This window comes from Poeciliopsis prolifica, unplaced genomic scaffold (genome assembly GCF_027474105.1).
Source record: "Poeciliopsis prolifica strain line A6 unplaced genomic scaffold, Auburn_PproV2 SCAFFOLD037, whole genome shotgun sequence".
NCBI classification, from domain to species: domain Eukaryota; kingdom Metazoa; phylum Chordata; class Actinopteri; order Cyprinodontiformes; family Poeciliidae; genus Poeciliopsis; species Poeciliopsis prolifica.
The window spans coordinates 5881406-5894179 of NW_026562412.1; positions in this window are offsets into that span (position 1 = coordinate 5881406).

A 12774-nucleotide genomic window follows, 5' to 3' on the forward strand; every position below is an offset into this window, starting at 1 on the left:
GGTGCTGAATTTCCATCCACATCAGCTCACACAGCTTCCTTTTTGATCTGCAGGGGAAACACAAATTTAGTTTTCCACACATTGGTTGTAATCGTTCTTTGGATCAGCTTTGTTGCAAAAAACAACTGAATTCAGTCTGATTGAAGAGACTGCTGTACTTCAACTATCTGTCCACTAGATGGAGTCATGGAGCTGCAGTACTGTATTACCTACTGCAATAACTCAGTTTGACATCTGAAAGCACTTCATCCATATTCAAGTATCAACCTTCGACTTACTCATTTTATTTTGGATAATTTTATAACAGAAAATCTGACTGGAAATAAATGTTAGATTACATAGAAGACAATGCTTTCTAAAGGTTTATTTTGCACTAAATATAATATGCTCAACATTAAATCATTTCTGTCTTCAAATCAGACCAAACATTGCTTCAGATGTATCTGTCACCCAAAATACAGGAACAATAAACTAATTTACAGCTCAACATCACCAGAAAATACATCAGTATAAGATCACCTACAGAGTCAGTGTTTACCACCAAAGTTTATCCAGACAAAATATCAACCAGTCATTAGTTGATATTAGTCACTTTGTAAAACTTCATGAATAAATTGATCACAGCCTCCAGTCTCTGTAGTCAGATCCTGGTTATAAAGTTGCTTTCTGGTGCTTTGATCACAACTAGAGGCTCTTTGTGCATCATAAATCTTGTGGTTAGAGAGTTAGTGCCAACAAGGAAACATTTCAGTTGAAAACATGTTCCTCCTGCTCTGTAGTTGATGCGGTTCTGCAGCATTCTGTTCTCAACGGTTGTTTCCAGGACTCATTCCAGGACTTATTGACGTTTAATGTAATTAACTAAGATTATGATGTTCTATGTTTATATAAAACTATCACGAACTTTCACCATACGCAGTATATTTTAAAGAAACAAAGTGATATACTGGTACTTCTAAAACATCTATTATATACTCCATCAACGCGTAAGTAGAATCAAACTCATTTCAGGAGCCAACAGGAAGTTTTTGTTTCTGAGTTTTATGGTGAAAGCAAAAGTTGAGTTTAAGATATTAGAAACATTAATCAGTTTTATGAAGAAGAAAAATACTCATGATTAGTTAAGTTATTCCATATTTTAGTAATCTGGATTCCCCTTAAGAATAGAAAAACAATAAGAGTCAAAATAAAAAGAAAACATGTTCTCCTTGAATCAGAAAACAGACTCAAACAAAAAGAGTTTATGATAAAGTACAACCTAAAGCCAAGCAAACCTACAGTTTGGTCCAACAGTCTTGTGCTGAAGAAGACAATACTCTCCACTCAAGATCTGAGACAAACAGATTGTGACACGATGAGCCGCTACAGGAATTCGTTTGTCACCAATGGAGGAAGAAAACTGGGTAGGATGAAGAGCAAAGTAAGTTGAACAACATTCCTAAAATTGTTTTTCTGATTCAAGTGCAAAAGATCTTTTGAAAGACAACACTGTCTTCCTTTTGAAGTGACAATAATTTCCCAATGTTCTTTTTAAAAATGCTCCAAATCTGCCAGGTTTCAGGGGTATAATCCTTTACACACCAGTTTACAGATTTTAATCCATCGTGGAGGGAAGTATTGGCAATGTTGCAAGTTTCTCCACTTCTTGATGCCATTCTTTGCTGTTCCATGGCACATCTGAAGTGTTGGAAATTGTTTGCAGCATTCTCCTGACTGATACTACTGGACAGTGAGATATGTATGATAGAAGCTCTCTGTGTACAAAGGTTTTGCCGTAAGATGTGACTAAAATAATATCAGAAATGCCTTTTCTTCTTTTTTTTTGTTCATAAAAACTGTTCATATTAATATGCTCTTGTTGAAGCCAGGAGAGAAATTAAATTAATTACCTCCTCTGCATATATTCAAAATATTCGGAAGCTTAGTAATATAAAAATCTGGTGAATCACATGTATTCAATCAGAACAAAAATAACTTTTATAACACCAGGGCAGCAGCTCTTGAAAATGGTTTTTGAACTCACAAGAACCATTTGTAAATTTTCTTGAAATGGTGTTTCCAAAGTCTTGCTTCCTGTCAGAGACACCATGTTTCAAATTATTTTGCAAGTGATATTTTCTCAGATTTTCTTAAATGTTCAATGCAAATGATGGTCAGTATAATTTTCAAGTAATGAACTATTGTACATCTAATTTTACTGAACAAAGCTCCCCATGGGAACAGCATTTATTTCAAAAATCAAAAATCTCAAAATGCACTGTTCCAAATCATTATGTACAGCAGATTTTCTAAACATTTTATGGGTTATATAGAACTGTAAAGTGTCATTCTTTGAATGTGCAGCATTAAGTGGTCACATCAAAAGCTATTTCAATGAAATCATCTCAACAGACCAAGTTACATGTTAACACAGGACCCCTTCTTTGATATCACCTGCACAATTCTTACATCTATTGAACTTGTGAGTTTGTGGATAGTTTCTGCTTGAATTTCTTTGCAGGATGAGAGAATACCTTCCCAGAGTTGCTGTTTTGATACAAACTGCATTTCACCCTCAGAGCTTCTGCTTGAGGAAACTCCAAAGGTTCTCAATAGGGTCAGAGGTCAGAGGAGGATGGTGACCACACCATGAGTTTCTTCCCTTTTATGCCCATAGCAGCCAGTGACACAGTGTTATTCCTTGCAGCATGAGATGGTGTAATGTCATGTCTATATTAATTATATCAGTGGGAACATGATTAACGCTTTCAGTATAATTATAATTCAATGGAAATAGTATCTAAAAATATTGCTGCACTTGAGAAATGGGTGTTTTTTCATGTAAATCTGAGATTTAAATTTTTTGTTGAAATGTTTTGATTTAACCCTGTGATGCTGTCACTCCTGATAGGAACTGACGCTGTTCATTGAAGTGGATGCTTTATGATTGTTTTAAAATAACAAATGGACACTGGGAATGATTTCACCAAGGAATGTTTATTGAATGACTTTATTATTTTATGATTTGAGAATTTGTAATAAAATGACAGTTTGGGGAAAAAGACAGCAGCTGATCCATCATTCACTGGGGCAATTTATTAAAGATTCCAGGTTTTCCATTCAGAGGTAAGGTGAAGTGGAGACATCACTTGTTTCAACTGTTTTGATCCATTTGTAACAGTGGGTTCAGTGATGTCTCCCTCACTTCTGTTGGAGACATCATCAGGCTCCAGATGAGTCCTGAATAAAAAAATGCAAAATATCAGTAATGTAAAGTAAAAAGAAAAACAGCTTTGGTGAGTCATATTTTATAAATGATCAGCTTTATGATTTACCATAAACAACTTATTAGTTAGGTTGTTATTACTGCTACGCTCGTTCATAAGGAAAGCATGAAAATGAACCGGTGCTCCATTTCAGTCTTAAATTTAGCTCACTGACTCTTCTTCAATCTCATACCTTACAGCCCTAGTTGGAGAAAAGATAATCTCTACAAGACCTTAGTACATTTTTTAAAAATAATGTTTAAAATTGTTTGACATTAAGTAGGTGTTTCCTCACTTCCACCTAATATTATACCAACCTGCTGCCTTTCTCTTTCCCTTTTCTTCCTTGGTCGTCCTCTTTTCACATCTTCAAATCTGAAAGACATACATTTTGTGTTAAGTAGGTTTTAAAAAATACAGTAGTCAATCCACAGAAAAATGAAACTTTAATTTTGATTGATAACATTGTTGGATCACAGTTACTGACTGGACACTGCATCTGTTCTGGCTCATCAAATATATCACAACCCCACTGCAGTGATGTTATCCTGAGTAAAGACATTTAAACTCCAGTGTTCCCTGCGAAGTTCTATAACAAGCATCGCCAACCTTTATGAGTCTGCAGGCTGTAGTGACACTTAGGACTAATTTCTTTGATACACACATAAACTTAAATCTTTATTTTGCTTTTTATTATCTGTTATATTATAAATTGACCAACAACTACAGCAAATAGTTGCAAGAACAACAGCCACCTGTCATTTTAAGCTAACCTGAATATGTCAATACTAACATGATCTAATGTTAGTATTAGATCTAATGTCTACCAAACACTTTGAAAACTTTTCTTCATCCCTCCCAACATCTTTATCTTTCTGCCATTTTCTGTTTGTTTTTTTCCTACCTTTGCATATTTAGATCCCAGTTGCAAAGTAAACAAATAAAGACATGTTTAAGTTTGTTCTCAAAGGGGTGCGTGCCTAAGCGACCTGCATAGGAGGAGAAGCATCAGGAGAAGAGGTAAAAGAGCGCAAAGCCGTCTAATCAATGCTGTTCCTCTGTTGATCATTTCATACATGCAAACAGCTGTTCAATACAGAAAATGCCGACTAGAAAAGAAACATCCACATCATTTGGAAGGGTGCAGCACCCCAATGTGTTGCATACAGTACACACCCACCTTTTACACCACAAAAAACACATTGCAAGAATAGATCTACTGTAAAGTCATTAAAAGACAAAAAAAAATTTGAATATGAACAACGCTGACGTTACCATCTCAGTAAGTCTGGTTCCTTGAAATAAACAGTTCTTTCAACAATTGGTTCCAAGTCCTGCGACTTATGATTTTGATGTGTTAAAAATAAAACTCTGAGTCTGGCCCTAATTTCTCATAAGCAAGTAACTGTAGCTCTCAGAAAAAGGCCAGGACATAGATGAAACCTTTTCACTGTGAATGTATAATGTTATGTACTTTTCATCTCTTCTGACAAGCTGGAATATAAGCAATGTTGCTGCAAGTTTTTCACAAAAATATAGCTTTTGATAACCGAGCTGAAGAAGTTGTCAAATAATTTTTATAAATTTTAAAATGTTTTACTGTTGGTTTAAAAATGCACATCCCAGTGAATCATGTTCACTATTTTCTGTTGGGAGTCCCACAGACTGAGCTGTCTTGATTAAATGTTACTGATTGAGTTAACAAAAATTAGCTACTACAACACATTTCAACTGTTTTGATATTCAGGTCATAAAAGGTGGAGTCAATGATTAGTACAAATGAATTATTAAATATTATGCGTTTTGCAATAGTGCGAACATTGTTGTACAGAAATCTTGCCTCAGATTTAACAAGTTAGTCACCCATTGACGGATTTGTGCATGCCAGTTAGTCTCCCTAAAAATAAAAAGAATTAGCAGCTATAAACTGATGCTTTGCTGGAGTTCTTTCTAATTTGTTTCTTCCTCTTAGTTTTTGTTCAGACTTAATCATCAATCACTCTTGATCATAGTGCCTGATGAATCGTGTTGTCCTGGACAAATATAGGAACAATAACTGACTGAAAAGAATAGTTCTTTAGGGTCACAGATTACTTTGTGAGGTCCAAGATCAAAAATGTTAACCTTGATATTGGAAGACTCCTAAACGACCTTCATTCTTCACATTTTTACTGTTTGTAGAGACTTAACACAGAATAAATTCACATAAAAAGACAGAGAAATATTTTAAAAGCGTCAGCTAATAAAAACATGCTAGCAAGAAATTACCTGCTAAATCCGTGTACATCAAATTAATTACAACTCACCCCATTGGTGAGGAAGAAGCCTTTGAACTGAAGTCAGGACTCCTTTCCTTGAAGAAATCCCTTCTGGAGGGTGCAGGGGCACATATCTCATTCATTCTGATAAAAAAAAAAATGTTGGAACAGGTTATATAAATAGCTAAGCTTGCATCCGAAAATATCAAGCTGTAAAACAACTTCATAATCATAATAAAAATTATTTAAAAAATGTTTAGCAACCTGGTTCATAACTAAGAACATTTATTCCTTGTATATTCTCAATGTTGTTTAAAATAAATCATAAATATCAGTGACAGACTTTACAGAAAATAGGAATCCCTGGTCCTTCCATATACAAATACATTATGTATAGACTTTTCTATTTAAGTGAAATTGTTTATTTTCTTGTAAAATATGTTAACTCAAACTGGAGACTTTGTACTACTTTATAATGGTGTAGCTATGTTGTGCACGGAAACACATTTGGTTTCAGACATGAAAATGAATATTATGATTAAATTCATCACGTCCAACAATCTCTCTATGATTATAAAATTGCTTACTGGTGCTTTGATCACAACTAGAGGCTCTTTGTGCATCACAAATCTTGTTGTCAGAGAGTTAGTGCCAACAAGGAAACATTTCAGTTGAAAACATGTTCCTCTTGCGATGTAATTAATGCGGTTCCACAGTATTCTGTTCTCAACGGTGGTTTCCAGAACTCTATTTTCATTGTTTAACTCAGTCATTAACTTAAATGATGTTCTATTTCTATATAAAACTATCATTAACTTTCAACATGTGGAGTATATATGTAATAGACCTTTAAAACATCTATTATATACCTATTCCATCAAACTTAAGTATAGAATCAAACCCGTTTCAATCGAGTCAACAGGAAGTTTTTGTTTCTGAGTTTTATGGTGAAACCAAAGCTTGAATTCAAGACATTAGAAACATTAATCAGTTTTATCAGAAAAAAATACACTTGATTTAAATTATTTCATCTTTTAGTCAACCTCTGCATTTGTCTTCAGAATAGAAAAAAAGCAAGACAATGTGTTAAAATAAAAAGAAAGTTTTCTCCTTGAATCAGAAAACAGACTCAAACAAAAAGAGTTTATGATAAAGTACAACCTAAAGCCAAGCAAACTTACTGTTTTGGTGTTGAAGAACATGATACTCTCCACTCAAGGTCTCAAACAGATTGTGACACGATGAGCTGCTACAGGAATTTGTTTGTCACCAGTGAAGGAAGAAAACTGGTAGGAGGAAGAGCAAAGTAAGTTGTTGAACAACATTCCCAAAATAGTTTTTCTGATTGAAGTGCAAAAGACCTTTTGAAAGACAACATTGTCTTCCTCATGAAGTGGGCAGTGGCAATGATTTCCCAATGCTCTTTTTAAAAATGCTTCAAATCTGTCAGATTTCAGGGGTATAATCCTTTACACACCAGTTTACAGATTTTAATCCATCGTAGAGGGAAGTATTGGCAGTGTTGAACAAATTTCTCCACTTCTTGATGCCATTTTTTTGCTGTTCCATGGCACATCTGAAGTGTTGGAAATTGTTTGCAGCATTCTCCTGACTGATACTACTGGACAGTGAGATATGTATGATAGAAGCTCTCGGTGTACAAAGGTTTTGCCGTAAGATGTGGCTAAGAAAATAGCAGAACTTGCCCTGCTTTGTTTGGTGTTTATAAAAGGCATCTTAAATTATAGAAAGCCTATTTTGACATTTTTACACATGAATTTGAACAGGCCAGTTAATTCCAAGCACAGTTTCACAGTTGTGAAAAGATTGAAATACATAAGCTACTATGTTATTTAAGCCCTTTATATATTTATAATAAACTGATGAATTACAGCAGTGCATAGACAACAATGAAGGTTGGAAAGGTTCAAAATCAATTTATCATGGTGTCTGTGACAGTCACTCATTCCTTTCATGCACTTTCATTTAAGACTCAACTCAACAAACACTTTACAGTGATGCACTTCCACTGATTTCCACTAGAGGGCAGCCTCAGACTCTGTCAGACTTATGTCCACTTCATGTCTGGCATTTCTATGTACCAACTACTGACAAAGAAACATTTTCCATTTATTTTAGATAAAAGAAAGAAAAAAAAACCAGCAAGTCGTTTCAAGTGTAGTGAATGAGTTCCCATTTTAGCAGATGAAAGTTTATCATTGCACAGGAAGATCAGATGTTCTGTCAGTTGGACCATCAAGCAAAAATTAAACAGGGTTATTTGCTCTATACTCCAGTAGCTATGCTTCATCTGGTTAACCTCTGAATTATTGCTTAGCAGAACCTGATTCTGTGTAAAACTCTACAAAGATTCAACAAACATCTTCATAAAGATGATAGCTGATGAAGGTCAACAGCATTAGGACTTTCAGCTTTGTGGTCACATTCCTGAATCTCCCACTCAGTCTGATCAGTAAACTCTGGGTCGGGTCAGAGCTTTGATGAGCTGGACCTGTGGTGTCAGATCAGGTGTTCTCTGAAACCTGTGTGCTGACTAATAAAACCTCAGAAATGACAGAAGGTGGCAAAAAATTTTATATGTAACATTTTAGGAGCAGCTAAAGGAGCTTAAGGCTACATGTTGAACTGGAATATAATGTGCTGCATATATTCATAATTAAAATGTTGCTTATTTGATTTATGTTGAGTTGTTTGTATTAAATTGATGTCAAAGAGGGACCAGGTTGGTTTTCTAGGGAATGTGAAGTGGAGCTATCACATAATGTCTGTGTGATTATGATCTGGTTCTGGTTGCCCCTCCTCTACCTCTGAGCCGGTCCAACCGAGCTGCGCTGCCATCTGGAGCTCAGTATTTGCCAAAGAAGCAGAGAGTTTCCTCTCAGCTTTATTCGCTGTCAGTTTTGACCAATCTGCTGCAAAACAACTCCATAAACGATCTGATATCACACATTTTAATCTTTAGAGCTCAACTCACAAACATTTATTTGCTAGTATAAATTGGTACCGAATGTTTGCATTAGCTACATAAAAAATTTATTTATTGAGATGGACGATAACAGCAGCAGAGATTCTGGATGTTGTTCATCTATATTTAAAGATTTTTCTCTATGAAGTTAATTTTACAGTGTAACCTCTGATTTCATGTAAAAGCATCTTCAATTAAAGGAAATGACTGAAACCTGTCCAGCAGTTGGTCTCAGATCCAGATCGTCGGTTAATTATAGCTGCAGTACCATGTGTGTTCTCGCTGCTGATTGGCTGAGAGCCTGCAGGTCGTGATTCTGCCCTGCTAACCCGTTTCTGAGCCAGAAGAAAGTCCAGCCTGCTGAATGTTAACAGCAGGAAGCTGAGGAGATGCAGCTGGAGGAAAACTACAGCTAAACTGTTGTTACCTGCAGCTACAGGTTGGAACTTACTGCTGTTTACAACTTATTGCTTTATTTTGAGCCATATAACAGAAAATATGCTTTTAATTCCCTTTAATAGGTAAATAAAGACCAAAGCCATACATCCAGATTTACACAAATATACAGTAATTTATATAAAGTAAGAACAAGACATTTTCTAATTAATCCAATTAATGTTTTGTATAATAATAATATATTTAGAAAAAACAGTAATGCTATTTATTCCCACTCCCTGTTCATATATAAATTGTATGATTGTGACTGTAATCTGAGATTTATGAGATTTATGCATTTTCTTGTTAATATCACTGATGCCACTCATAACATAATCAGCAAATTAATGTTTAATTATATATTATGCATAATTTATTAAGTATATAACATAATATAATACATTATGTATACTTTTCAATTAAGAATACATTTATATTTAGTAATTCTGTTAAGATATTGGTACATACATTGAAAAAGCAAGGTGTTATGGGAACTTCCGAATAGAGGGATTTTTATGCTCTGCATTAAATATTTTGGTAAATCCACCATCAGAAGAAGGAAACCTTATGTCTTTGTGTTTCTGTGTCTTCATTTGTTCAATTATCATCAACCTCTGGTCTCGTCAGCTGACATTTCATTGTTAATCACACAATGTTCTTCTGCAGGGCTGTTAAATCATTCAGAGTCAGAATAACACCAGAAGTCAGTAAGTGGTGAATCAGAGACGACTGAGGACAAAACTGGACTCCAACTCCTTTCTGAAAAGAAATGACTGGATCCACTTGATTCTTAGGGACTGAAATCTTTATGAAATTCAACCTTTTGCACTTAAATCTGATTATTTTCTGGACCAAAAGCATCAGATGGCTTTAAATAGATTATCTCTGGTAAAGATGATGCCTGTTTTTTGGGTTTGTCTTCTGAAAAATCCATCCCATCATGGCTTATAGTCCCGTTTCCTGACTCTGGTTCTGGTTCTGCTGGAGGTTGTTTCCTGTTAGAAAGGACTAAATTCTCTCATTCACATGCTTCCTCAGGAGAAAAGATGTCTTTGTGCAACTAATCAACCCTCCTTTAATAACATTTTACCTGTTAACATTAAGAGATTGTCTAAAGTTGACTGGATGTAAAATTAACTGGGAATCAATGAATCAAGTCTATTTGTTTAGCACATTTTTGCAACATGTCAGTTTAAAATGCTTTAAAACAAAAGATCATCAAAATTACATGAAATATTTTGGTCAGTGTTGCAGTGATTATGAGTTGAAAGCAAATCTAAACAGGTGGGTTTTTAGCCTTGATTTAAGGGAACTCAGTGTTAAAAAGGTGAAAACACATTTTGTTTCATATGTTGAAGTGATTTAGACTGATTTTGGTGATTTTGCACCCCTGTGGCGGTACCAGATTGTTCTGGTGAATCTGATCTGTATCTTCCTCCTCTGCTTGCGGCTGTGTGGGCTCAGCTGAACCGGATCCAGTTCTAAAACAGAACGCTGTCCAGGAGGACCTGGAGGTTGATGAGTGTGGATATGAGTCAACAAGCTGCAGAACCTCCTTCTGATCTGGTTCATTCGGAGTCTGATGGCTGGTGTGGGTGAAACAGACAGAAATGTCAAACCCTCTCAGATGAGCTGAATTGCCTGATGGTAGCTTCATCCTAGACTTAAATATTTTGAATCTCGTTGACCTGAATGTTAACTGAAGCTTTATTTTTTATTATCACTAATGTGTCATTTTCAGAACAGCTTAAAGATTTTATTTAAAACACCTTTAAAGCATTAAGATGAAGAAAAATGATGTGGAGAACTCACAAGAACAGTGTTTTAACTTAATCCTTCTGTCCCACCAATATCAGTTCTTTGTTTTTCAGCAGCACATATTGAAAGATGGAAAATATTTTTTGTTTCATTTGGTCTTTTTTTTTTTACTTCATTCCTCTATATTGAAACAAGATGTGTAACAAGTTTATCGGCGTTTTACACACTGTAATCTGACACAAACTGTTCTCTTTGCTTCAGACAAAACCACAGACCAAGACAATGACTCAGTTTTCTGCCAAAACCTTGGTTTTCTGCATGCATTGTCTAAATCTTATCTGCATTATTTTTCTTTTGCAGGACCTTTACTGGTAGAATGAACACAAGGCGTGGTTAATAATGAGGTTAGTCTTTGTAATTAATCTAATCCTTAGAATTTGTTTTAATATTTAAGGTTTAATGTTTATTGTTTACTTGCTTGCATATTCTGAGGCTGCATCCAGATGTAAAACATAAAAGCATCAGAGCCTGACGTCATTTAACTGAACCTGAACAGTAGCTCTTAATATAGTGATAGCTAACTTTTTATCAGATGAAGTTCAAACCAAACTGGTTAATCTGTGGCAATGAAAGACCTACAAATGTAGAGGAACACATTGTGACCAAACCCTGGCAGCAGAAGGTTTTTAGAGACATAATGAGGTTTTATGCACATCAACTGAGATACAAACAAACTTTGTGACCTGTGTGTGGTCAGCGGCCTGAAAGAAAAATCAAACATTTATGATTCAGACTGACAAATCCGGAGGCACACGTACAAAGTTAAGCCTACATATTTTAAAGTTATTTAAAGCCAATGGAATCATATTTCTACTTCTGCTGGGATGGAAAACATTTCATAGATCACACTCAATAGATGTGAGTCACTGAATCAAGAAAGTGAAACTTTCATACTGTTTATCATTTATTTTTTTCTTAGAATGATTGAGTAGTTATGTTCATTTTGATGGTTATCATAATTTATCAGAATATTAGAACAATAAAACCAATAAAAAGGGATTTTTAAAGCACTACTGAAAATTATGTCCATGAACTGTGCAGTATGTGAGCTCAGTACTTTAGTGTGGCCTCCTTCTACATGAATTACTGCATCAGTGCAGCATGGCATGGATGCAATCACTCTGTTTCTCCACTGAGGTGTGACACAAGCTCAGTTTGCTTTCATGGCTTTTAGCTCATCTGGATCGTTGGCTCTGGTTTTCTCCTCTCTTGACAACAGAACATAGATTTGTGATAGGATCGTAGGTTAGGACAGACCAATCTTCCAGAAACATGACAGAAATTGTTCGTGTTTTCCTTTACTGTTGAAGATCTTATTCTGTCTTGTTCTTCATTCACGCATTACTGTCATTCCCTGCAGTGCATATATTTGTTTTAATATCCTGCTGTATTGTTGAATAATATGATAAAATTGTCACTCAGGGAATAAATGGTGTTTTTTGGATTTGTATTCCCGTCCTGTTTGTCTGCTTTCACGTTGTAATATTAAACCAGAGCTTCACAATAACTCCATAATTACAGCCCTTGTTGTGTGAAGATCATTAAACCCATTTTGCACTGTTAGACTTTTAAGTTCTCACTGTTGGCCCCTGTGTTGTTGCAGGGTCATTAAAATTCTTATTTATTATCCATAAATGCATAATTGAGCTATTGATTTTCCAGAAATGTATTTATGCTGAGTCTCAAACAACGTTTTATTGTTGATTAATGTATTAATTATAATATTTGCTGATCTGATGCTGCAGCTGAATGTTTGGTTTTGGACTTTTAGACTGATAAATATCCATCACCTGCTGCAGATAATTTATCAACTATAACTGCAGGGTTAGCACTGTGTGTAAGAGAGAGAGAGCATCTTATGGTTCAATGCATGTGTACGTGTGGCTCATGCTTCCAGTGTGTGTGGGTGCAGGAAGGCGGAGGTGGATCTGGGGGGCGGGGCCTGGATCAGCTCCATCCCACCTCGGGAACACCAACCAGGTGCAGCGGCTCCTTCCTCCTCCTCCTCCTCCCGGAGCTCGGTGGCTCTGAG